Source organism: Cinclus cinclus, chromosome 11 (assembly GCF_963662255.1).
Source record: "Cinclus cinclus chromosome 11, bCinCin1.1, whole genome shotgun sequence".
Taxonomy (NCBI): Eukaryota; Metazoa; Chordata; class Aves; order Passeriformes; family Cinclidae; genus Cinclus; species Cinclus cinclus.
The window spans coordinates 20,125,520-20,152,417 of NC_085056.1; positions in this window are offsets into that span (position 1 = coordinate 20,125,520).

Below are 26,898 nucleotides of genomic sequence, written 5' to 3' on the forward strand. Positions count from 1 at the left end.
AGGATTAAACTTGGACACACTCCTGTGCACCTCACTCTTGGTACAACTTGGCTTTCTGTGTCTCTTGGACGCACCCGGCGGTGTTCTCTCCACGCTGTGAGTTTTGACTGTTGTGCAGGGATGGAGTTAGGGGAGTTCTGAGAGCTCCTCCCCACTCTCTGAAAAGGTCACTGCCTCAGTCCAATGACACAAAAGAGGAAACAGATGCCCAAAGAGCAGAAATCCCCAAACATGTCACATCTAATCACGGAGAAGCTAATGGCACAGAGCCATGTGTTTGGAGCATGTGCATTATGAATTTACTGGTGCTAAGTATTTCAGCAGGTAACTTCCAGGGCTTCCAGAACTGTCCTAGATGATGGGGTCACAAATTATTCACCGGTGCCACTTGTTCAAGGAAAGCCTTTCTGAACAAGTGCATCTCTGAGGTTCTAGCTAACTTTTTTCTTTTTTTTCTTTTTTTCTTCTTTTTTTTTTTTTTTTTTTTTTTTTTTTTTGCCTTTCAGCTGCTTCCTTCTAAGTTCCTGAAGGAGAAGTTTCTCAATGTGAAGGAGGTGGCCAGCACTGGGGCGAGTTTTCTGCCCAGAATTGGCCCATTTCGACACGTGAGTGAGACTTGTCAAAAGGTAGCCTTTTCCTGCTCTTTTCTATTCTGTTTGATGCAAAGTTGGAAGAGGGCGTGTGCTTGTGACAGGCTTGTCTCCAGCAAAATACTTCAGTGTCCAGGTCCTGTTGTCATTGCCAACTGCTGGTAGTGGTGGACTTGGAGTCCTGATCTGCACCAAGCCAACACAAATAACCTCTGCTGAAGCTGCTGGTGTTTACTGAATGTAGCTGCCATTGCTAAAACAAGGGGGGAAAGGCTGGGGACACAAAGACACAAAATTGCCATTTGCCATTCTCCTGCTGAAATAGCCACCTCTTGCTTAGGTGTGGTCACCATCAAATGCTTGGGGTCATAGGATTCCCTCCAGAGTGGCAGTGTTGGCCTTTGAAGGCCAAGGACCTGCAGTAATTCCTTCAGATTTAACAAAACTTAATGTGTTAATGTTTTGGGTTGGAACAATGTGTTGGGGCCCTGATGGGGTGTTCGATTTTGCAGGCTGCCAGATGTACAGGGGACTCCCCCTGGGCAGAGACAATGGATGTGCTTTATCTGGATCAGTGCCTACACAGAGAGGTGTGTTTAAAGCTGCCTTTCTAGCAGGACTGGCTCAGTATAAAGCACTGTCCAAACAGGTAGGTGGCCGAGGTGGGCTGTTGAGCAGGAAATTGGCAGCAAGAGACATGTAATACATGGGTTAAGGATTGCCCTGGAGAGGGGCCTTAGGGACACCTCAGAGAGGGGCACAACTAAGGGACAAGTGTGCTGCAGCCATTCCCTTCAGCAGATTGTGTCTCCTGTGAAGGAACACAGGAGACCTGCTTGTGTCTCTGCACTGACAGCAGTGCAGCTGGAGAAGGCAGACATAGCAGGGGAGAGTTTTCTCAAAGCAATGTCTGCTCCAGAAGCATTTGCTGCTGTTGTGTCATTCCAGACGTGCCTCTGCAATGATATCAAATAAGACAGCAATAATAGATTTACAAGAAAGCACCCATTTAAAGCTCATGGAAAAAGGGGATACCAACTCTACTCTTACCCAAGTTGCTGAGGAAAGAACTGAACCTTATCATCATTCAGCATTCACTTCATTTGTCTTTTTCCCAACTTCTCTATTACTTTACTTTTGCCTTTACCTATGTTAGGAACGCACTGACGCTTAAATACAAGGGGACAAAATCATTGAAGCAAAAGAAAACTGTTTATTAGTAATGTTTCAGCTGAGGCAGGCGTGTCTCCCTCACCGCTGAGACAAACACACCCTCAAGTAAAATGGCAATCTTTCTATACCCTTTATACCTGTCCAGGGCACTCCCTGTCCTCTTTGCCAGTGGATGGGTACTGGGGAACTCACGTACTCTCCAGACCGCCAACTTTTCTGTGCCCTCCCCTCTCATCCTACTTCCTTTTGGTCAGGTCTTCAAGCCCATCCCTCTCCCAGCTCACAGCAATAACCAACCAACCAACCAGAACAATCCAAACCACAAACAACACACAGAACCAACAACTTTCATTCTTTCACTTAATAACCTTTTGGCTTCAGCAAAATATCACCTCATCTCTCACACCTCCTCTGGTACTGTTCTCTTCTTACTGATGTCTAAGTTCTAGATCAAAAAAGATATTTGCAGCTGTGTTGGCCTCGGTTTCTCAGAGTAAAGGACATCCCAAAATTGTTTCCCAAGGGTCTGATGTAAATTTGCGGGTTTTACTGACTCCATGAGTGCTCAGTCAGTGCCCCAGACCTGTGTGATCACATGGGCACAGAGCTGTGCGTAAGGTAAGTGCTGCCTGGCATTCTGGAGAGGAAACCTGGAGAAATACATGCCAAAAGAGCAGCTTGGCTTGAACCTGCTCTGTGTGGCCCAGCAGCTCTTGATCAGCTCAGAGCGGAGGTGGGTGAGCTACTGTTTCCCCAATGTGTCCGGGGCACATGTGCTCACCCAGAGTGTGTACTTCAGTGGGGATCAGTGTAAAATTCTCCTTCATGAACCTTCCTCCCAGCAGCTGAACCTCTCCCTGCTCTCTCTTGCCTCTCCAGTTGTTGCCAGTTCCCCCGATAGAGAGCTTGCTCCAAGTTTCCCCACCAGAGATGGTATTTCAGAAATTCGTCGCTCATGAGGTCTCGGAAATGGTACTGTCTCTCACAAACAAGGACAAGGTAAGTGCTGGCACGTGGAGCTTCAAGACTGTGCTGAATGAGGAGAGTGGTGTAATTCCCACAGTGTACAGCAAAGCGAGTTATCTGCTGCAGCACATGCAGAAGAAAATGTCGCAGGTGGAAATCTTTGTGTGCTGGGAATTCTCCACTGACTTTGGCCATGCATTGATGGTATCCACTTCAAAGGAGTTTCCTTCTCTTGAAAGCTCTGGATTGATAGGAATGCTGGGGGCAGTACAGCTCTTACCTGCTCTCATGCTTTGTCTTGAGTGTATGCCACATCCTGTGTCTCCTTGGCTAATCTGGGTTCCTGGGAGGACTCTCTGCCTCTCTCAGCCTGTTTGGCTCCCTTTGTGCAGCTCACAGTCAAAGCCCAGAGGCTGAGTCTTCTCCAATTTATGCTGGAATCACTTCTCTATGGCATTGGCACTGCAGGAAATGTGTTCTGAGACATCCCTGCAATCAGACTGATGTAGCAGAAGCAGGAGGAGGCCTTTAGGTGCCACTTCAGGCTCCTGCTAAGCTTCATCCAGCTCCACTCAGGTTTTCCAAAAGCAACATGGCGCTCTGCTTTCCCTTTGGAGAAACCACAGCACATCCAAAGCCACATGGTCCTAGAGGTTTTCATCTTCGCTTGAAGAAGTTGAGATTGTTTTGCAGTTTCCCAAGAGAGCTGAATGGGAAAAAGGTGAAAATGTCAGCAGTTGTGTTCTACTGTAAAGAGGAAAACTGAGACCATTTGAATTTCAGTCAGGGAAACATTTTCTCAAATGAAGCTTGTGCCAAGGGTGGGCTGGTGGGAAGAGACAGGAGGGTCTCAGAATCAGCTGGTTTTGACTTTTTGAGAGCATGTTACAGGTGCTCAGGGTTGATTATCTAAGTGCTGCAAAATGCACGTTTGCTGTGTCTGTGGTTCCCAGAGGGCAGGACCTGTCAGGAATGCCCAGGAGCCCATCTTGCCTGCACAGGCAGCAGGAACCCCTGGAGAGCCAAGACTGGCTTTTAATACTGGAACCAGAGTGTGAGTCAGTGCCGGTCATGTTTCTCCAGGAAGAAAATGCCTTTGTAGCCCATAGTCGATGGGCACAGCCTGGCTGTGTTTCTGTCACCTTTAACAAGCTGATTGCTCTCATCATTTTGTGATTCTTCCTTGCTACTTTACTGCCCATTTAAATGCTCTTTGCCATCTCCTTGTTTTAGGGATTGTCTTGCTGTGTTCCTTCTTTTGCTTTTCAGTTTGCTTCCATTCCCAATAAGGCCACAGTGTTTGGTCTCCTCTCTTGCTGCTCTGCCTGCATGACCGTATCCCCAGAACTGCCTTACCCAAACCTGATCTGCTAGAAGGGAATTTCTTCCTTCCCTCAGGACAATGTGCTGTTTTGCTTTCCAGTAGCACATCCCCCCTCTGGAACACAACAGCATGGCTGTGTGCAGGCAGAAGCCAGCAGGTGTTTTGGCCTTGTTGAAGATGCAGATGACTTGGTTCAGGGGCTCTGTCCCCATCCTTCTGGTGCTGACCTGCTCAGCCCTTCCTTCCCACCAGACATTGCCCTACTGCCCCTGGCCAAAATGCTGCACCCAGACAGAAGGGGTTCAAGTTCACCCTTGTGAATTATGTGCCTGTACCTCCACAGCTGCAAGTGCTTTGGAAAAGGGGTCAGGGAAGGATGTCACCAGGGCATGGACAGGTCTCCTCTTGTCCTGCTTCCACAAGTTGCAAAATCATTGTTTCATGTCTTTCCTGCAGTTTACTCGGCTGGTGAAGGTCTACATGGAGAGATCACCTTATTTTGAGCTGTTGTGCCCCAATGATGCATACCACATCATCCCACCAGGCACATCTTCCCATGTGCGCATCCGCTTCACCCCCGACGAGACCAAGGTGAGACTGGAGGAGCCAAAACACAGAATTATCTCCAATGCCATTGTTTTCCTTGCACTCTGGGTACGGCCCACTCCATGCTGTGAGCTTGGCTCCAGGCTGGGAACAGGCAGCCTGCAGCCAGTCACACCTTGGCATGTGCTGTCAGGCACTGCAGCCAGGCCTGACGGGCTCTGCCTGCCCTCCTTGCACATTGCTGAGCATTCCCGAGGGAAGATGCACAGGGAGCAGTCTGAAAATAACAGAGGGGTGTTGATGGATATTCAGCCATCTCTAGGTACACTGGAAAGGGTTTAATTAGATGGAAAACAGTAGCGGAACAAAGAGCTTTCCTCCTTCCTGGCTGGCAACAGCTTCCCTGCCTCACCCTGGGCTGCAGCAAAGATGGTGCTTTTTCACACCCTCTGTTCTCCAGCCTTGCAGCTGTGCTGTCCCAGAGCACAAATGACCATGACACAGCTGCAAGGCCAGGGCAGAGCACGTGCTATTCCTGTGAGCCCAGCCTGGCACAGGCACACTGAGCTCTAGGGGCCCTTAGTCAGCAGCAGGTTGCTGAGCTGCAGGGGACTTGGACACCTGCCTGAAAGAGCTCGTGTAGCACAGGTACAACCTGCGGGCAGACCTGTGACCCCAGAGCCTGTGGCGGTGACACTGCTGTGGCTCTGTCTTCATGCCTGTCACTGTGGTTGCTCTGTTAACTGGAACCCATTCCATGCCAAGCATGCTTTTGTGTGGAGATTTGAATACCAGTGCTGAGGCCCTGGCAAGTCTGATCTCAGCGCTGTGATCTGGAGGCTTGTTCATGCAGAAGGGTTTAGGACATGGCATGGAAGGGAGGAAGCCTTGCAAGAAAACAAAGACAGGCTCTTTCCAACAGCATCCTGCTACCTCTTAGCACTGTTCTTCCCGTCTTGGTTGGAGAGGCAAAGTTAGAGTGGAGTTCTGAGCCAAGTGATGTTTCTACACCAGGCCAGAGGTGCAGGAGCTCTTTGGGTACAACTATTTTCTCATCTTCCTTTTGCTGCTTAGAGTCACTTTAACACTTTGTCCTATTCTCAAGTAGCGGGGATAGAAACCTAAAGAGGAATGTCCTGTGTTCCCTAGCCCCATGTTCCTTAGAAGGAACTTAGGAATTACTTAACATCATGAAAATTTAGAGTAAAAATTGTGGTGGCCTAGAGCAGTTCTCTGTATGATCCAAGTGACACAAGATTTTAGTGCCACTGAGACAGGTTTTGCAAAGTGCACTGCTGCCTTTAAAATGTGACAGTTTAGTACAACTTAAGCATTCATTTTGGGGTGGAAGAGGTAAATTGATGCCCTCGAAGGGTTATAGGAAATGGCTTTTCTTCTGCCATGGGGATGGCACTAAATGCCCTGTGCTGAGACAGTTTCTTTTCCTGCAGGATTATTCCCACGAACTCATCTGTCTCACTGCAAGGGACAGGATAGTTGTGCCTATTCAGGCCATTGCTGCCCAAGCTATCCTGGACTTCCCTGACCAGCTGGACTTCTCAGAGTGCCCAGTCAAGTACAGCAGCCAGAAGACTCTGCTGGTTCGCAATGTTGGTAACGTGGAAGCTCATTACCAGCTGAGCACCCAGAGGTGAGGCAGCTCACGTGTCCTTGTGAAAAAACACCTGTGGGTGATAACAGAGCTGGTAAAGAGCAACAAAAGAACCAGAGCATGGGAGCTGCTGCCCTGCAGGCCTGGCTGGAAATGGGCAGGATGTGTGGGGTTTGCTGGTGCTTCTCATGTTTTAAGCAGGATGCAGCCTTTGAGTTTTCTCTGTTCCAGATTTTCTGGAGGCTGCTGGAACCCTCCTGGGCACAAGCAGCTTCTGAAATGGTTACTCAGCACTGTCAGCCAAACAGACCCGTTCTCTGGGAGGCCAGAGGCATGTGGCTTTCCTGTGGTCCCTGCATCAAATGCCCAACATGAGCTGTGTTACAGGGAGCTGGTGCCGTTCCTGTCACTTAAAGCTGATCTGATTTCCCTTGTCAGCTGAGGGCATCAGTCACCTCTTCTGTTCTATGACAAGCCTTTGCAAGCCAGTTTAAATTTTCAAACAGATGATTTAAATCTCTCAATAAGGTCTTGCCCCGATTCTTTGAGATTTCTTTTTAAATATTCTGAAGTTCCTGTATTTCTGCTGGGTTTTCATTTTAGTTTGTGTACAATGTTTGCCAAAAGATCATGAATTCTTCCTTGGGAACCTTCATAAAGGGTGAGCTCCTCTAATGCCTGTCAACATACCACATGCCCTTAGGAACATGCACAGGTGTGTAGGAAATACAAGATATTAAGTGAATATGTGAAAAGCAATTGGGCTGATTTAGAAGATAGAAGTATAGAAGTACAGAATAACTTCTGCTGGATGGGACCTCTGGAAATCATCTGAGCAGACCCACTGCTCAAAGCAACACCGGTGTCTGGGGATTGCAAGGTTCCATTGGGAGATCTGGACCTGTCTTCAGATGCCATACAAGAAAACAAACATACAAATGGACCTAGTTAAAAAGCAGAAGAAAACAACCCATTAAAAACTCCCTCCCTACCTTCTCTTTTCTGCCTGTTGGGTGCAGTAGTGATTCATTGAAAGGGTAGATCTAGATCTAGATCAGGATGAGACCTATCATAAGGAACAGCTCACAATTAACAGACAAAAGGCCAAAATTTAGCCTGCCAGCCCCATCTCTTGGTAGTGGTTTCTTTTGGTTCTAGCAGTGTCAGCGATGTCTCCTTCACAGCTCTTCTATCTGTGGGCTCAGGGAACAGCTTCGTGATGTTGGCTGAAATTCAGAGGAATTAACTGCAGAGCTTGTGTCCTTGGGTCTTGGGGAGCCAGGTCTATGTGAGAGATGACTGCTACAGCCCTAACAGGGGAGTCTGCTGGGTACAGCCTGGGGTGGGATGTAGGAGATGCAGGGGCTGATTTGCGCTCAGTTTTTAGTCCTGACAATTGAGTCCTGAACTTGGCTGTATCCTCTTCTCTTGATCATTTGAAAATAAGAAGATCCCCTCTTTCTCAGGTGACTTCTGAAGTCACCCCCAGGACTGTTATTCCCATCCTGTCATCTGAGGGCAGGAGTATGTAACATGGGGCAAAAGTGGGAATGGGATGGATTGAGATGGGATGAGAGGGCATGGCATGGCATGGCATGGCATGGCATGGCATGGCATGGCATGGCATGGCATGGCATGGCATGGCATGGCATGGCATGGAATAGAAAGTAGTGCTGAAGTGTGGCCAGAAATTCCCTTAACTGGTAGAATCTCTGTTCTGGTGAAATTTTTGGCGAAAGAATAAGGAAAAAGTCCTGTGCCTTGCCCACACCACGCCCCAGCAGAGACCTGCAGCAGTCCTGGCATCACTCCTGGGGCAGATGCAGGAGCACGTACAGTAATCCAGCTCTGGGGCTGGTGGGGTCTTGTCTTCCCTCCCCTCTCTCCAAAGTCTCTCATCCAGCACATGAACAGTGCTGGCCCAAGGCTTCTCCCTCAGCCAGTAGTGATGTTCTCACTGGTGGTAATGGGAACAGCTCAGGCCCATAACTGCAGCAAGAGGTCCTTAATGAGCACAACCTCAAGCAAGTTCATCAGCTGTCACTGCTCACATGAATAAAGTTCAGCTTGTCAGGTGTTCTCCTTATTTTTGCATGCGATGCATGCATCACCAAACTCCCCAGAACACACTCTTAAGTGACAGATTGACCACCAACAAATCACCGAGGCCAGGAACTTTTCTTTCCTCAGTGGTGCTGCAGAAGAGCACAAAGCCCAGCAGCTGCTGGGCAGAAGCACATTTCACCTGAGCTGTCCCTGAGCATCAAAGTACGGAGCCTTGTGTTTGTCAGGCAAGAGCTGTTGACCTGGTGACCAATCCTAATTGCTCCTGTTAAATCCAAAGTGCACCAACACATCTGCATAATTATTTCCAACACATTGCACAGAGTTTGTCTCGTGGGCCAGGCAAACAGTTACCAGCCTGGATGACAACCCAGAGTCCCAAACTGCATTGCTGGTAAATACACAGAAACCTCCTGTTCTGCTTCCTTGATGTGCTCCTGATAAGGATGCTACATTTAGCTGTGATTGGATCCTTCACACTGTACATGGCATCCTCCTTTTGGGTCTTGTTTCCAAAGTCACTGTATTCTCTGCATTTGCCCTCTGTTTCAGAGTGTGGACTGCTCCTTTTCTTAGAGCAGCTTCCATTGAAATGCTGATAAAATTTGCCCTTTCTAGGCTAAATCGGGATGTTATCAAGGTAAAATAAACCAAAGAACCACACTATAAATTCACAGTAATTATTCCTTGCTCTCCAAGGAAAAGTTTCTTCTCCCTGTCTGATTCCTAGGCTGTAATCTCACAGGACAGGTAATGCCCTAACATTTGCATCTCTTGAAATGAGGTTTATAGGCAGCAGGAAAAGGGAAATTCCTGAGGCAGTCGGTGTCAAGTTGTGCATGCAAATAGCTCTTAAACTTCTCTGTGCTTTTCACAAACCATTCTCTGATGGGATTGCTGGCAGTCAGACCCTTGAGTCTCCTTGCAGGGGGCTGGATGCAGAGTATGGGGAACATGAGGTAATTTTATCCCACAGGATCTTCTGAGGGCTGGATCTTCTCAGAAGTGGGTCAGTAGCTGTTCCTGATCCTGTCTGTTCTGTCTGTCTTCTGTTGACTGTGATCTGTTTGCTCCCTGCTTGCCCAAGTGAGCTGAAGTGACCTGCACTGCAGAAGGAGTATCATCCCCAGATGTGGCCCTGAGTCCTGATCCCTGTCTTTGTGTTGCAGTCCTTTCTGCGTGGTTCCAGACAGGGGAACTCTGGCCGCTGGTGACACCATGCAGGTGACAGTGGGATTTCACCCGCTGACGGTCGGTGACCATTCCGGGTCCCTGGTAGTGTGCTGCAACACAGGTGAGTGCTGGGCACTGCATGGGGCACAGGACAGTTCTCCACCATCACTCCCTGTTGTCCCATCCCCCTCGATTCCCTCTAGGTGTACCACCACCCCTGTTACAGCTTTACCCCAAAGAAATCTTGAGAACTCATTGGTGTTTAGGGGGTTGATAAAGTGGATCCCCTCTAACAGGGCTGGGATTTTTGGAATCCTGTTTTGCTGGGAGTTGCTGAGTAGAGGAAGGAGGAATCCTGATTCTCCACTATTGTGTGGCTATGCCTGGGTGCAGTTAAATTATTTTATTGTTGGGCAGTGCTGTATGTGAGGCGTGAGGTCTCCAGCACAGTCTCTCCAATGCAATGTATTCCTTGCACACCTCTGTCCCCATCTGCTGCTTCTCCATTGGCACGGACCCTTTTTCTGTGTTGGCTTCTACACACATATCTAGTCTCTGTCCAATAACATTTTCAGGCCCTCGAGTTCCTGTTTGGTGACAAATCAAGACAAATTTTTCCACGTCCCCATTTCCTAGGCCGCTCATGGATGTTGCAAATTTCTCACATCTATCTCCCATTTGATTTGTAGACTGAGGAATCCCATTCATTCTTCATATAGACGCTGCTCTGTACTTATTAATATTTCTTTTGTCCCTTTTAAATTTAATTTTAAATGGGTCTTGAGATCAGAACAATACAAAATATTTCAAGACTGATGTGGCTGTGGGTTTGGACAGGGAGATAATGATGATGATGATTTTCATGGTGTTCATTTTGTAGAGGTTTGTCGTCTTGCAGAGCCGGGCTGGTTGTGTTTCCTCACCTGTGTCCCCTCCTGCTGTGGGCTGTCACTTCACTGGTTCCTCTGGGCCTCCTTTTTCTGCCCACATGCCCCCAGGCATATTTGCTTGTCAGCAACAAGGGGTCCAAGGGATCAGGAGAGACAGGAGTCTCGTGGGATGCCCAGGGGAGACCCTGGGCATGGCCAGACTGAACAGGGCTCCTCAGCGTCACCTGGAGGGCTTTGATGCAGAAATCCTGGTGATCTGAGTGGGTCACCTGAGCACATCTGCCCAATCTCACTGTACATACTGTCACCTTGGGGCCAAACCTCTACCAACACAGTGAGAAATAAGGTGTTTGAGGAGGTGCCCAGGACATCCTCACGCTGTACACACAGAGCTGTCAGGATGTGATAAATGTACTGATCCATAGAATGGTCATTCAGCTAAAAACTGTGACACTTCCTTGTGCAACCTGTGGTTTGTTCTGCTCCTTGTGCTTCCATCAGCAACTGAGCTGAGCAAAGACTCCTCTTTGCTTTGTTCCAGGTGAAAAAGGTATCCGCACAAACCTTCACGGAGAAGCTGTAGATGTCAACGTTGGGTTGAGCGCCAATTCCGTGAAGGTTGAGAACACTTTCATCACCACATCAAACTACACAACCGTGTTCATCAAAAACAGGAGTAACATCACAGCCCGCTTCCAGTGGAAGACTTTTCCTACTGAGGAAGATGAGAATAAACTGAAGAGAAGGTTGGTTTGAAAGATGCGTTTCAGAGAGATACATGGGCCAAGACTAAATCTAACGTATGGCCTCAGGGGGGTGTGGGTGCTTTTGAATGGTTTAGGCCAAGTAAAGCATCTTTGGTATTAGGATGTGTTTCTTGGGCTTCAGGAGCTCAGCACTCAGCATTCCATTTCCATTTGTACTCCAGCTAAGGATAGCATTTTGGGAAGGAAAGGTTGATTGCAGTGACTGGATTTCCTGAAGTTCTGATTGGGATTTTGACTCTAATCTTCTTCCCACATGATTTGGCAACATCCTTAAACATTTCCTGAGTTGCCAGCCCCTCTTTCCAAAGGGGGGCAAAATTTCAATTTTTTTTTTTTTCCCCCTTAGTTCCTTCAAAAGTTCCTTGCCCATCCAGGCTGGTTGTGTTCCCTGTCAGCTCATCTTTCAGCACGCAGGGACAGTCTGTTCCTGTGCCTCCAAGACTTCTTTCTTGAAGTATGTCTATCCTTCCTGGACCCCTTTGCTTTTAAGGGCTGTTTCCCAAGGTACTCTCCAAACCCGTCTCTTGAACAGGCTGAAGTCTGCCCTCCAGAAGTCCAGAGTGGAAGTTTTGTTGATGCCTCTCCTTGTTTCACTGAATATTGAGAACTCTTTCACAGTCACTGTACACCAGACAGTGGTGAACAGATGAAGTTCATTAGTTCTTAGGGAATCTCCTGCTGATATCCAGTACCTGGGTCCCAGGGAGGCAGCAGACTTCCCTGTGGAATGGATCTGGTCAATACACAGGGCCCTCAGTTCCCCTTACAGGGGAGTCACCCACTACCCTTCTTTTCTTCTTAATACTTGAGGCTGTGATCTGGCTGACAGACAAAGTGCAACTGGGACATTCTCCAGACAGAATTTTTTTTCTTTAGTGTCATCTGCCTGACCCTCTGGATGCAGGGCCTCATACCTATTCTGTCAGGGCACTGGGTAGGTGATAGGGGTCGGATAGAATTTTGTTACCTCTCCAATATAGAGCCCTTTCCATTCCCCACTGTCTCCTAGGTCTCCTCCTTCTGCCTGATTGCAACAAGGGCAAGGCTCCTCTGACTCCTGCTGAGCTTCTCTCAGGGTTGGAAGGGTGTAACTCCACCAGTTAATTTCTGTTTCACTCTCCCTGATGCTCCTCAGCCTTTGCACTTCCTCCTAAAGCTTTGCCACCAGACAGAGCAGGTCATTCACCTGCTGACACTGCACGCAGGTGTCTTTTGCACTATCCTCTGATATTAACACCAGGCTCAGACCCTCCTTGCAGCCAGGGGCTGGACAGCTGAGTCCTTCCTGGGGGGTTCTGTTTGAGTTAGTACACTCTTGCTGGCAGAAGCAGCAATGGCTTTTGATCATTTGTAAACCATTGCTGGGGGGGGAAGAAAGAAAGAAAGAAAGAAAGAAAGAAAGAAAGAAAGAAAGAAAGAAAGAAAGAAAGAAAGAAAGAAAGAAAGAAAGAAAGAAAGAAAGAAAGAAAGAAAGAAAGAAAGAAAGAAAGAAAGAAAGAAAGAAAGAAAGAAAGAAAGAAAGAAAGAAAGAGGCAATCACCTCTCAACCTGCCAAAAGACACAATCCACTACACAACGAGGGTGGATGGCTGCACCCTTTCTGCTCAGCTGCTTGCATGAACTGAAGTGCAAAATTGAAAAAACACCACACAAACTGCTGTGCCAAAACTGCCATGTAAAAACTGCTGTGCCAAAACTGCCATGCCAAAAAACTGCCATGCCCAAAACTGCCTTGGCAGAACTGTTGTGCCAGAACTGCCATGTCCAAATTGCCAAGCTCCAGTTTCCTTTGGGTCAGGTCGCTCACACTCCCCAGAGTAATTTAAAATTGCCTCCAAAGCACCAGGAGATGGACCCTCACCCACTTGAATGGCTGGCAAGAGGATCCTTTAGTGCCCTGGACTTCTTGGTTTTCCACTGTTCTCTATCTACTTAGACAGCATCTCACTTCCATACAAGCTCCCTGTGCTAAAAGAAAATCCTCTTACCTTCTCTGGCTACTTTCCTGGGCTGTTGATTTCCATTTTTTCTCATTTGGCTGCCTCAGCCTGAATGCCAGTTGATCCACTTTTCCCTCTGAAGCAACTAGGTTTCCCCAGGGTAAATTTCCAACTGGTTTTGGTTTTGTGGGTTTTTTTCCCAGTTACATCCGTCCACATGCTAGTTAAACTGTCACCAGGACATTTTCTCCTTCCTTCCTTCCTTCCTTCCTTCCTTCCTTCCTTCCTTCCTTCCTTCCTTCCTTCCTTCCTTCCTTCCTTTCTTCCTTCCTTCCTTCCTTCCTTCCTTCCTTCCTTCCTTCCTTCCTTCCTTCCTTCCTTCCTTCCTTCCTTCCTTCCTTCCTTCCTTCCTTCCTTCCTTCCTTCCTTCCTTCCTTCCTTCCTTCCTTCCTTCTTTCCTTCCTTCCTTCCTTCCATCTTAGGGATGGTTTTATCTCCAAGACCACTGTCCTGCTGTCACAGAAGCTTCTGAGATCTCAGAGCAGAGAGGACTTGTTTATGAGAGGAGGTAGTGCAAGATCCTTTCCCTCTCAGGACATTCTACTACCATGTACTGGCATGGGACCCAAAAAGCTCTGGATCATGAAAAGGTCTCTCCAGGAGTTTGCTGTCTCCCTCCTGCACAACAAAGTCCCTCGCTCTCTCAGAGCCTCTCTTTTCATCCATATAAAACCTTGAATGTCACTGAAGGGGTGCGGTGTCTCAATTAATTGATTTCCTTTGGAAGTGCTCTGGGATGCTCTTGTGAAAGACAGAGTAGGGAACAGGCCAGGTCCAAAATGGAAGAAACAAAGAGTGATGCTGGTAACATGTAGCTGCAACCCAGAATTGTCTCCCCTTCCCAGGGAAGTCCTGCAGTGGACACTCCGTGATCTTTATCTGCCTCCCCCGAGCAGCTCAGGGGTAGGAAAAGACAGTTGAGGTGCCTGGTGGATTCTCCCTCAGTTTTGGCAGAGGCTTTGAGCCAGGGGGTTCTTCTGAGGGGTGCTGGCTTTCCAAAACTCTCCTGAGCTTGCAAGTGTGAAGTAAAACTACCTGCTGTGCCAGTGAACAAGTTATCCTCTCATTGATTTGGGACCCCCGTGGCTTGGGGTCAGCGCTTGCTGGGGAGCTGCTGCTGCTCCTCCCCAAGTGCTTTGCTCTCCTGCACTCAGACTTCTCTCTGCAAATGCGTGGTTTATTAAATGATCTGCTGGCTTTGTCTCTCCCTGTGGATGCAGGCAGTGCTATTTTCTGCAGCCACTGACAGAGGTATCGCTGGAAAACTTCATTGAGGAGAAGAATATAGAGCAGGAGAAGGGCTATTGTGAAGATAACACTGCCCTTGTGAGCCACACAGTCCAGGAGGAGATGGCAAAGGTGCAAGAAGACCCCATGCTGTTCTCCAATGACATTTTTTCCATTGAACCAGTGGTAAGTGATAGCATTTTCCTCCTCTTCCTCCTCCCTCTCTTCCTCCTCCCACCCTCCCTCCCAATCCTCCTGGATGCCGATGCACTCACTCAGCAGATCCTCAGGTGGATCCATGTGCTGGGAGGAAAGACATCATGTCTCTGGTGGGGCTGCAGAGCTCGCTGCTAAAAGCAGTTCTGCCCTGCAGGCTCAAGGCAGGGAGCCTGACAAGGCTGAGCTCTGCTGCCAGGGCTCCAGCTCAAGGGCACTCGTTGCGTGTCCTTGCACTGTCCACAGGGACCAGTTCTTGTAGGTACGTGGTGTGCAGGGTTTAGCAGAGGGTGTTGGAGCTCTGCCAGTTCCCATCTTGACCTGAAGCATGCAATGGTTTGCTGGGAAAAGGAGGCCAAATTCAGCCCAAAGTTAATCCTAGAAATGACAATCCCTTCCTGCATCCATGACTTGCACTATTTCTGAGTCTCCCTTCCTGTGTCATCTGTGAGCCTGGATTCAAGGCTGGAAGGTCTAAATGGGCCTTTTGAGTTCTCTTGCACACAGGGACAGAAAGCCTTTCCTGTTTGTGCAAGCAAACCCCCATGTCCTGCCATCAACCAGAGCCCTGATTCTGAGTATTGGTATGGTGAGAGATGATGAATGCCTGGTGCCTGCACAGTGCAAAATCCCTTCTCATCCTGGAGTAAACCCTAGAATAATGCCAACATCCACTTTCTTTCAGAACACGTGAAACTATTCTAGTTATTTCCAAGGAAGGGGATCATGTTCTCTTCTTGAGAAGAGCCACCAGTGCACAATGGCAGTTCCACACTGCTGTAGCTGACAGCAGCATGATGTGACCAAGAGCTTGTGTCAGAGCAGTAGGATTGTTGTGGAGAGTGGGAGCTGATCAGCTGAGCATTAATACACACTTCCAGCACTGTGTTGAGCTGGGTTTGGAGTGTTTCCTTGGGCTCCTTGTGTTGTTCATTCATCATTGACGCTCTAAATAAAGGCTTAGCGGACTGAGGTTGAAAACAAGAAATGTGACGTTTGAAGATTAACGTTTTGCTGTATCTTTGTGCCTTAGGAGGGAGAAATTGGGCCGAACTGTTGCGCCAAAATCAAGGTGACCTTTAAACCTGTAGAAGCACTGGAGTATCGAAGTGTGGCTTACTGCAACATCTCAGGTACAGCTCCTTTCCCCTGCTTGTCTCACCCACAGTGAAGCCATGGTGCAAGCCTGAGCCTGCTGGGCTCCCCTGTAACTGCTGGGAAGAGTCCCTGCTCAGCAAGGCAGAGCTGGCACATTCCCACTGGCCCTGCAGCTTCCAGGGAGTCTCTCGTGCAAGGCCAGGGCTCAGAACACCTGTGTCTGGATTACTGATCCCAGAACAAGCCAGGCAGTGCAGGGAGACGTTTTCATGCCATGACTTTGCCAGCATTTCCACAAAGGCCAAAGAGCTACAGAGCAGAACAGCTTTAGTGAACCAGCACTAAGCCCCTCTAGACCACTGACCTCCAGGATGGGTCCATTTGACATGGATCCATCATCAGGCAGTAGGAGCTGAGTTAGAAATGTGCTCCCTGCCCCTGGATCACATCCCACTGCCCAGACACCAGCAGACCAGAGGTGGCTGAGCCCTGCTGAGCCCAGGGTGTTTGTAGAAGGACCACCCTCAGCCAGCAGCTTCTTCTCTCCCTGTGTGGGAATTGTCGCCTTGCAGCTCTGTCTGTGGAAATAGAACAGAGTGCCGAGTGTCAGAAGTTGAGGGCTTTGGCAACAAAGTTGTGTGCTACTGGGCTAGACAGTTTGGCAGTTGCCAAACCATGAGCTTTGTGCCTTCATTGAATGGATTTCAAAGCTTCTCTAAGCGCATGGGAAGGAAGCCATAGAATCATAGTATGTTAATGATATTAAGGATGGAATGGACCTTAGTGGCAAGACCAAGTAGCTCCAAGCCCCATCCAGCCTGGCTTTGAACACTTTGGGGCTGGAACCTCCACAACTCCCCTGGGGAACCTGCTCCAGTGTCTCCCCACCCTCACAGTACAAAATTTCTTCCTACTATCTAACCTAAACTTCCTTTCTTTCAATTTTCCTCATTACTTCTTGGCCTGTCACTACAAGACCTCAGAGATGTTTTAAACTCGGCAGATTGGTGGCTAAAATTGGAAAGCAGCCCAAGGAATGGCTTAGAAATTGGAAGTCAGCCCCAAGGGATATCTCCCAAGGGAAGAGAAGAGTCCAGATCTTCTCCTGTAGCAACAGGAGCTGGTTGCATCCAGCTCAGAGTCAGGGACTAGCATTGAGGCAGCCTGGAAAACGCAGTATAACAGAGAGAATTATTGTACTGAAATGGACATCTCTCCCCAGGCCGAGAGAGCAGGCTGCCCCTGCACCTCATAGGGGAAGGCCAAGGACCCTTCGTTGAACTCAGCTCTCATACACTGAACCTTGGGAACATTTTTGTCAACACCCCCTACGTCTATGAGGTGAGCAGCAGGCCTAGGGATGGATCCTGATGGCTCCTGAGGCAGCAGCAAGCCTGGTGGATCTGTGGAATTCCTGCCAACCTGGCTAGTTGTGAGCAGGGAATATTTGATGTACTGGTCAAATCTGGGAGGTCAGGAAGGTGTGTCTGTTGTTCATGAAACCCCAATCCCTGCTTTTGTGTGGCCTTCCTTGGGGATCAGCTGGGAGGCTTCCTGCAAAACAGCCCCCTGGCATATGAAACCAGCACTGGGTTCAAAAAGCTGCATGTTCAGAGGCTTTTGTGGCAGCTCCAGACACAAGGCACCTTTGTACTGAGCTGTTCAGAAGCAGCTGGAACAAACTGGCTACGTTTGTGCTTCGGTCCATTGCAAACGATTTTCAGTCAGGTGTCTCCTGCTTATTCCTGGAAGTCACAGGAAAGCCATCCAGCCCTCTGGTTCAGTGCTGGCCCTTTCAAAGGGCTTGGCAGTTCTTCCCTTGCTGACCAGTCCCGCACCACACTTCAGCCTTGGTGCATCTCTGACTCTAGAAAGAGAAGAGTGTTCCTAGGAATAAAGCAAAGGATTTTTCTACCTATTTGCCTACCCCTTCCCTGCCACAGTAGTGTCAAGTTTGCAAAAGAAAACGGAGAGCAACTGAAAGAGGTAAAAAATGAGGCACTACATCATGCCAGACACTTTCAAGAGCTTGGCTGTGGAAGGGAAAGACATGCTGAGTTTTCTTACCAAAAGATGGTGCTGTCTATACATTTTGATGCCTCATTTTCAATGTATTGTTTTCATGATATGGGACAAGGTGAATGAGTAGATGGCACTGCTGGAGCTGTGCTAACTGGGGCAGCAGCAGCAGCTCTGTGGTGATTCACTGTGCAGCTGCAATCACCCCACGTTGCTCTCAGGGCCAGATCTGAATGAGCTTGCTGATGCTGACCAGAGGTGGACTGCTCTGTGTCCATGGGATAGCCCCAGAGTGACTCTGGTTATGTGGAGTTAACACTGCTTTGCATGAAAACCCAAAGGCAGAACTTGTCCTGTTGTATTTTTGTGACTTCTGCCATTCAGCAGCACAAAGCATCTTCTGCTGCTTTTTCTGGGTGTTAATTGTGTCATTAGACAACAATTCACACAAAGGGAAGACTGCACGTGCATTTCTGTTTTGCTTTCTTGTTGCTGCAGGTGAAACTGATTAACCAAGCACCTATTGATGCTCCCTTCACCTATATCTGTACAACTGCAAACGTGGGCTACTGCTTCAAGTTTGCACCTGAGGAGGGCATCATTGCACCAGGTGGGATCCAGACCATCCAGATCTCCTTCAATGCCACCGTACTGGGGAGGTTTGAGGAAGAATTCCAGTTCAGTGTGGCTGGATCTCCTACGCCTGCAATCCTGACAATCAAGTAAGGACTCTGGGAGCTTGCTGGGCACATCTGTAGCTGTCTCTGGGACATCCCCCACCGACCTCATTTTGGGGTTAAGAAGAGAAGAAAGGTGCTGCCTGAGGTCCTCATCTCTCCTCTGATTGTGGCATTGCCTTAGGGGGGAGGTGCCTGCTGCCCTGTGTGCTACCTGAGAGCTGGAATGACACCTCCCTGCAGGGATCTCCCTCTGCCTTGGGCCATAGCAGGCAGTGGGAGGGATCAGCTTTGGGCAGTAGCTGCTCTGGGATGTCCCACCTGAACTCCCAGCAAGGCTCCCAGGGCTTTGGAGATGGGCCAGCCTGGGTGATTCTGCACCAGCAGCAGTGATTTTAAAAACTTCTGTGAATAATCCATCCCAAATGGGCAGCAGCAGCCTCACCTCACCTCTCATGGCCATGCTGTGGGGGACAATCTGTGCTCCCAACTCCTGTGCAGAGAGTGCTCTGGTACCTCCTTTCCACAGCCAGGAAAGGGCTGATCCCGTGGGCTGGTGCCATTGCAAGAGATAATCCTGGTCCAGTAGAAGGGAGAAGGGGTGATAACAGGGGAGGCCGAGCTCAGTCCTCAGGACCACAGCAGCATGAGGGCTTGTCCCTGCTAGCCCGAGCCATGTGCTGGAAGGATGATGTAGTGTAAGCAGGAAAGCTGATGCTGGCTGCACTGGAGCTTTGGAGCTGGGCTGTTGCTGTTGGGAGGCCCTGGATCAAGGCAGCAAAGAAACAAAAACAATCTGCAGTCCATTATACCAATGAGATAAGGGAGATGGATAGGAAAGGACAAGCAAGTGATCACTTAGCAAGAGAAAAGTAGTGAGTAGATCTTCTCATAGTAGAGAAACAATTATGCTGGCTTTGTCTTTGGATGAAAAGTACTGCTTTTTTATTTTGGAAATTAAGAGAGAGCCTTCCACCATCAAATGACTGATTCTCCTCTGTCCCTGCCCCAAACTGGTCACAGGATGTTATTGCATAAGCAGCTTTCTCCTTGAGCAAGGGCAGGTGTGCCCTGTTGAGGTGTGTAGAGCAGAGCCAGTGGCAGTCCCGTGAACACAACAGAAGGCACAGTTCACTGGTCCTGGATTTTTAACCAAAGGCCAAGTGGGCATTGATTGGCATCAGCCATGAAATAAACTCGTGAGTGTTGTGCAGCTTCAAGTGCTGATTTCAGTGGATGTTGGGGCCTGTCTGCTGAGTTCAAGCACAGCTGAGGTGGTGTGGTAGATTCAGGACATCCACGTCCTGAACGGATGAAGTGCAGTAGCTGTTGGCTGTGCCAGCTGGTGCACTTGTGACAAGCTGATCCTTTCCTGAAGCGATGCACTTCACTGGGCTCCTCTGAGAACGAGCTGTGCTTTTGGAGCCCCGAGCACACTTGCTAAAAACAAAAAGTTGCTGACAAAACAGGCGAAGGGCAGGTCTTTGTATGGAAATCCGAGGAAAGTTTTATTGGGTCTTGAAGGCAGTCCAGGGACAAAGACAAAACTGGGTTGAAGGCAAAGGGTTAACTATGGGATGAAAGAGGCACGTCCTGAGGATCAAGGTCCTATAGGGACAGGGAAAAGCAGTGCAGAGGAGGGGCAGCCAACCAGGGGAACCAACAGGGTAACAGGGCTGGAGCAATATGGGCATATCAGGAGCAATAGCGATCAGGAGAAGGGAGAACATTCTAGGAGGAATAGCAATGAGGTGAACAGGGGCTGGACAGGGGTGGAACAACTCTACAAGCCAAGAGAACTTCAGACATCAGCATGTGCCTGCAAAGGCCAATGGGAGGGAGGTACTTCTCACCCCAGCCTGGAGGGGTGTTTCTCCCTGCCTGCTCCTGCCCCTCCAGAGCTGAAGCGGCACAGCCCCAGTGGCTGGCTCCTGAGCCTCCGTGCTTTCCTCTAGGATTCATCTGTTGACTGGGTAGAATTGTTGCTGCTGTTTCCAGAGAATTCTTGAGGCTCCCTTGACTCCATGTCTCAAAACTCTGTAATGATTGTGTAGGTTAAAATCTGCTGAGAAAGTTCCTCCATGGGAACACCAGTTACAGTTAAGAAGCAGCAAAGCAGGGAACCTGTGGCTGGAAAGGCTGGTTACAGAAGTTTGTGGGGACACCTTTATGTCTGTCATCTTACAGATGGGGAAACTGAGGCACAGAGCCATGTCTGGGTGTGTGTTCAGGGTCCTTCATGGGACCACCAGCAACTTGGGGGCTTTTCCTGCCTGCCCTGTGCCCGAACCCCATCCGTGGCTGTGGCTGCTAGCCACTTGGGCTTTAGCTGCCTCCTGTCCACATGACACTGTGCTGAGCACATGGTGGTGTGTTGATCTGAAACCCACAGTGCCCCCGACTAGGTTTTCTGCCCCCAAGCCACTACAGCCAGACACTTTGCAATTGCCTTTAACCAAGCCATTTCCTCCTCATCGCAGGGGACATGTCTGTGAACCGACTGTACACTTGAACGTCGATGAGCTCAACTTCGGTGACATTTCCTTTGGTGAGTGTTCCCTGGGCTTAGACACAGCATGAGGGATCTGTGCATTCCAAAGTGGACCACTTGAACGTGAAGGCATCCGTCACTCATGTTCTACCACTGCAGCAGCCTCTTCAGGGTGTGAACTCCAGGGCTGCTTGTGCCTCAGGTAGCATTTTGCCATTGTGAGATCAAATAGTACCAGGGAATAGAAAGGCAGTATTTTCTGGTGTCTCCATCCTGGTGTAAAAGACAAGATGTCTGCCAAGAAAGGAGGGAATCTTGCTGAATGGGAAGATGACTCCCTCCCTCCAAATTATTGTACCTGTGGAATTCCAGGGCTTCCAGGCAAAACTATGGGAAAAGGAATGACAGTTCTTTACTAGAATATAGCAGAACAGCACAAACAACAAGGCAGTAACAGAAGTTTCTAACCTGCCAAGTACTGTTTTTCCACTTTGGTATAGTTATGATCACAGGCAGGAGGAGCTGTGGGATCTGGCAGGGCAGTGATCCCCTCCCAGCTGGCAGGGAAGGTGTGGGAAGGGAAGGTGTGGGAAGGTGTGGGAAGGTGTGGGAAGGTGTGGGAAGGTGTGGGAAGGTGTGGGAAGGGAAGGGAAGGGAAGGGAAGGGAAGGGAAGGGAAGGGAAGGGAAGGGAAGGGAAGGGAAGGGAAGGGAAGGGAAGGGAAGGGAAGGGAAGGGAAGGGAAGGGAAGGGAAGGGAAGGGAAGGGAAGGGAAGGGAAGGGAAGGGAAGGGAAGGGAAGGGAAGGGAAGGGAAGGGAAGGGAAGGGAAGGGAAGGGAAGGGAAGGGAAGGGAAGGGAAGGGAAGGTGTGGGAAGGTGTGGGAAGGGAAGGGAAGGTGTGGGAAGGTGTGGGAAGGGAAGGGAAGGGAAGGGAAGGGAAGGGAAGGGAAGGGAAGGGAAGGGAAGGGAAGGGAAGGGAAGGGAAGGGAAGGGAAGGGAAGGGAAGGGAAGGGAAGGGAAGGGAAGAGGGAAGGGAAGGGAAGGGAAGGGAAGGGAAGGTGTGGGAAGGTGTGGGAAGGTGTGGGAAGGTGTGGGAAGGTGTGGGAAGGTGTGGGAAGGTGTGGGAAGGGAAGGGAAGGGAAGGGAAGGGAAGGGAAGGGAAGGGAAGGGAAGGGAAGGGAAGGGAAGGGAAGGGAAGGGAAGGGAAGGGAAGGGAAGGGAAGGGAAGGGAAGGGAAGGGAAGGGAAGGGAAGGGAAGGGAAGGGAAGGGAAGGGAAGGGAAGGGAAGGGAAGGGAAGGGAAGGGAAGGGAAGGGAAGGGAAGGGAAGGGAAGGGAAGGGAAGGGAAGGGAAGGGAAGGGAAGGGAAGGGAAGAAGGAAGGGAAGGGAAGGGAAGGGAAGGGAAGGGAAGGGAAGGGAAGGGAAGGGAAGGGAAGGGAAGGGAAGGGAAGGGAAGGGAAGGGAAGGGAAGGGAAGGGAAGGGAAGAAGGAAGGGAAGAAGGAAGGAACTGTGCAAACTCACGGGCAGCAGGGGATCTCGGCAGTGCCAAACAGCAGCAGGCAGAAGCAGGGAGGGCAGGCGAGTTTGATGATGGTGCTGAGCTGCAGCCTAGTGAAGTGCTGGGGACAAGCACTCAACCTCCCACAGCACCACACGGCTGAGCTTCCCCATCCCCGAGTGGAAGGAAGGAAAGGTCCGCTCCCTGCAAAACCTCAGGTCCCACTTCAAAACTGCCCATGGCATCATGCCATAACTCCCAAAAAACCATGAACAGAAAAACCCACCCCCCCACAGCCAAAACCCCCCAAACCCCTATCCCCATCCCAGACCGAGAGGGAAATTCACTACAAAGGCTAAACCCATAACAATGAAGTTCATGAACTTTTCAAGAAAACTAATTGCCTTTCTTGAGCTGCTTATTCCCGACTCTACATCACCCCTGAGGCACTTGTTAAGTTGCTTTTTGAATCAATGAAGCAAGAAAGGCAACAGGTTCTGTAATAGCAGATTCTTGCTGCTTAATCCGATTTCATTCCTGAGGTCTCTTCAGCTGAAGGCAGCTGTTGTAGTTTTGCTTCTTTTTAACTGTTGATTGCTGTCTGCATGTGGTGACCTCAGTCTCATTGGAGGTTTTGAAATCTGTGTTTGTCCTTCTTGTGGCCTCTCTTGCCTCCCTGCTGGAGTCACTGCTGGAGCTGGCACTGATCACTGTTGATGTGCACAAAGAAGCCCTGGGCTGTGCCCGCAGTTGTTTTTTCCCCCCATCTGTGTTCAAATGACTCTTGGTGAGCAGGCCTGGAGAGAAGTCTCCTCCCCACCGAGCTGGCCAGCCAAGCCAGATGTCCACTGCAGAGCAGGTTGTGGCTGGTGTCCGGGCTCTGCAGGACATCCTCACCGTAGCAGCGTGCACTAGAGGGTGAAGTGCCGCTACCTTCCTGAAAAGTGCCTTTAGTAGAAGGCGGTCAGGCAGGCACACAAACACACACTAAGTCCACACGGCCGCAAGGAGCAGAAAGGAGCCCACGGAGAAAAGACGAGAGGGATCCTCTGTATGGAGTTCTGATGGAGGTTTATTGTAGCCACACACCAAAGGGGTCCAGGAGCAGAAGAGCCAGAAAAAAGGAGGGTCGAGGCTTAAGTACAAGGCAAGAGGGGGCAGAGTAGAACACGAGGGTCCAAGGGGCTGAGAGCACAGGGGCGGTACAAAGGTGGGGCAAAGGGCAACAACCAACAACGAAATGGGGGTGGAACACTGTGGAAAATTTGGGCCAATGGGTAAAGAGGGAAAGGAGAACTTTGCAGAACTGGGGAGGACATTAGGGATGACATAACTGGGGTACATTAACATAGAGGAGCAAAGAATTGTGGGGAGAATCCCTTTTTGTCACCCTGGGTTAAATGCCCTTTAGACGTCTCCTTGTCTTTCCTTCCAGGGCATGGAGATTGGTATCTCCCTGGCAGGCCCCTGGGTCTCCACGCTTCACCATGTGTGGCTGTATCTCTGGCTTTCCAGCAGGGAAAGCAAATCTCAGAGCTAAAGCGGGGTAAACACTTGCAGGCAGCAATCACAGGGAGCAGCACGGGTGTGATGTCCGGGTTTTTTGGGTGAGGTGGGACATGTTATTAATTGCTAATCTCAAAGCAAGACTCGGGTTTGCCTCCAGCTGAGTGGGCTCTGAGCTGTCACGTGCTCAGTGTGTTTGGCCCAAACCAAGAGATGCCTTAAGGATCCTGCAGAGAGAAACTGCATTAGGGTGCTTTGCATCATATTCTAGTTCCTGATTCCATCCTCACTTTCTTTGATGTAGCTTCTCTCAATGACGACTCACTGTTTATGTATCTTAAAAATTGTGAGAGTGTTGGCAGACTTAACAGGGAATTTTACAGCTTGGATTTTCAGAGTAAATGCTTGGTGTGGGTGCACACTCATCAGTGGGAAATAACTGGTGCCGGTTTGGGGCAGGTGAGGGAGCTCCTCCCCATCAGAGAGAAGCTTGCAATACTCAGCAGGGCTAAGAGTGGGCATTTTCAAGGCTGCAGTCTGGAATCAGCGTCAAAGAGAACTAAATGACAATTAATTTCTCATGCAGCTTCTCGGTGAGCTGTAGTTCAGACAATAAAGAGCTGAACTCCAATGACACTTTAATCCTACCAGGATATGCACACCAGGAGTCATGACATAACTGGTGCCTAAATGGAATTTTATGTCCTTTTCCTAGGCTTTCCCTACACCATGACCTGTCGCCTCACTAACCCCTCCCCAGCATCCCTGAGGTTCAAGCTCCGCATGTCTGACGATGGCACTCAGCCTGCTGTTAGTAGCTTTGATCAAATACAAAAGCAGAGTGACCCATCCTGGAGGCAGGGAATTCATTTTTATGTGGAGCCAAGGGAGTTTACAATGAATCCCAGCCAAGGGACCATCGCTCCCCAGGGACACCAGGATATCAAGGTATGGGAAGAATCCAGCTGAAGCTTCACTGCAGTGTGGGAGGGCTTTAGCTCTGCTGCCAGCTTTGAGCATCGTGTGAGTGAGATCTGCACTGGCGTGAGGCCTCTGTTAGCTGGGTTAATCGGGACGCTCCTGAAGAAGCACTGTTTTGTTTCCAAAATCGTACGCCGAGATCACATACAAACAAAAAACTCTGCAGCTATGAACTGCCCAGCACCTGCTGGGCCACACTTTGCCCTCAACTTCCTGCTGTAAAGCTGATTCTGTGCAAGTCAGCAGATTTCCTCTGCATTTATGTCATTGTAGTGAGATGAAAAATTGGCCCCTTAATTTGAATACAGTGGTGTGTAGAGCTTTCGTCTAATGTTTTAATTTATTTGACCTATACCCTGATAGCAAGGTGTGTTTAACAAATCTGGTATCGCCAGGAGTCTTTTGTTACTCTCAGAGACTGTGCTCTACACATGGACCAGCAGAAGAATTAAGGCAAAATCCTCCCTCTCCTTTAGCATGAAAAAAGAACTGGAGGATATCACACGTGGGTAACGAGCTTTTGTATGGAGGAATTTACTCCTCTCCTCTCCTCTCCTCTCCTCTCCTCTCCTCTCCTCTCCTCTCCTCTCCTCTCCTCTCCTCTCCTCTCCTCTCCTCTCCTCTCCTCTCCTCTCCTCTCCTCTCCTCTCCTCTCCTCTCCTCTCCTCTCCTCTCCTCTCCCACCAGGTGACCCTGTGTTCCAACACCGTGATGGATTTCTGCCGGAGAATGCTGGTGGACCTGGAGGGTATTGGCAATGGAGTGGCATCAGTGACCATCATGGCCAGGTACCAGCACTTCCCTGGCCTCCCCCAGCACGCTGCCTTGACCTGGATTTTCTGGCTGGAGCTGCCAAGGAGACGTGTTGTTTAATGACCTCATGTTCTGCCCAGCCGGATGAGAGAACAGCAGTGCTTGGAAAGCAGCCTGTGCTGAAAAGCACCCCTGCTCACAGCCCAGCATGGTCCTGGGCCTTTTTCTAAAGGGACCAGGAATGATGTGATTTATTGGCCTGGTTTTTGGTGCTTGAAGTGGAAGAAATTTCCCGGGGGACTCCTCTCGTCCTTCCTGCAAGAGGTGGAGTTGTGCTGGGTTGTAACCAACCTGCACTGGTTTGGGACACACCAAGCAGCTTGCTGAGAGTCAGGGCCTGCTTCTGTTAATGAGGGCACGTGACCGTGGGGAAGTGGCTCACAGCAAGAGTGGTGAGGGCAGGATCTTACAAGGGGGAAACAGCCCTTGAAGTGACAGGCCAGCTCTTGTTTTTCTCCTTGCCTCTGCTTCCCATTTTGAGCGTTAATGTTCTCAGACTAAAACCAAAAGTTGTTCTTGCTGCAGCTGCATTCCATTCTGCTATGCTGCCGCAGGCGTCAGTTTAATGACAAGAGAGATGCAGTTCCCTGGTGCTGTTCCCTCTCCCAGGCAGAGCCATCCAGTCAGTGCCTGGGCTGCAGTTTTTTTAAGCACGTGCAACTGGAAACAGGCATAGACCTGTGGACTGAAGGACTGAGGGAGATGTAGGAACTGGGAAGGGGTGATCACCCACTCTGCAGGACAGGTGGTGTCTCATGCCCTCCAAGGTTAGGGCAAATTGTTGAGTTCTCAGGCAGGGCAACAGTGCCAAGGGAGAGAAGGGAGTCATTTTTATTGAGACACTAGAGTCGTGTGTTCCTTGAGCCTTGGTGAGCAGTGCTCCTTGTTGGGAAGGTTCCCCCAGAGCTCATGGATCACTGGAACTGTTACAGGAGTCCTTGTAAGCCTTCTTGAGTAAAGGAGGGGCTGAGGCAGCTGTGGGACAGCTGTGCTCTGCTTGGGGCACTTGGCAGTCTCTGGGTGCTGCCTCTCAGGATTTGCCCCTCCTTGACAGGACTGCTTGAGTGGGAAGACTTTGAAGGCAATTTATCAGTGTCGGGCTGTTAAACGTCTATTTGACAGTGACAAACGTGTTATGCTCCATTTCACAATCTTCGAGGGTAAACGTTCCCCATCCTCTCAGTATCTCTGATTCCCCTGGGGTCATCTCATTGCCCAGATGTCTCGTTCCTGAGCTGCGAGTGTACCCTCACGTCCTGCTGTACGATG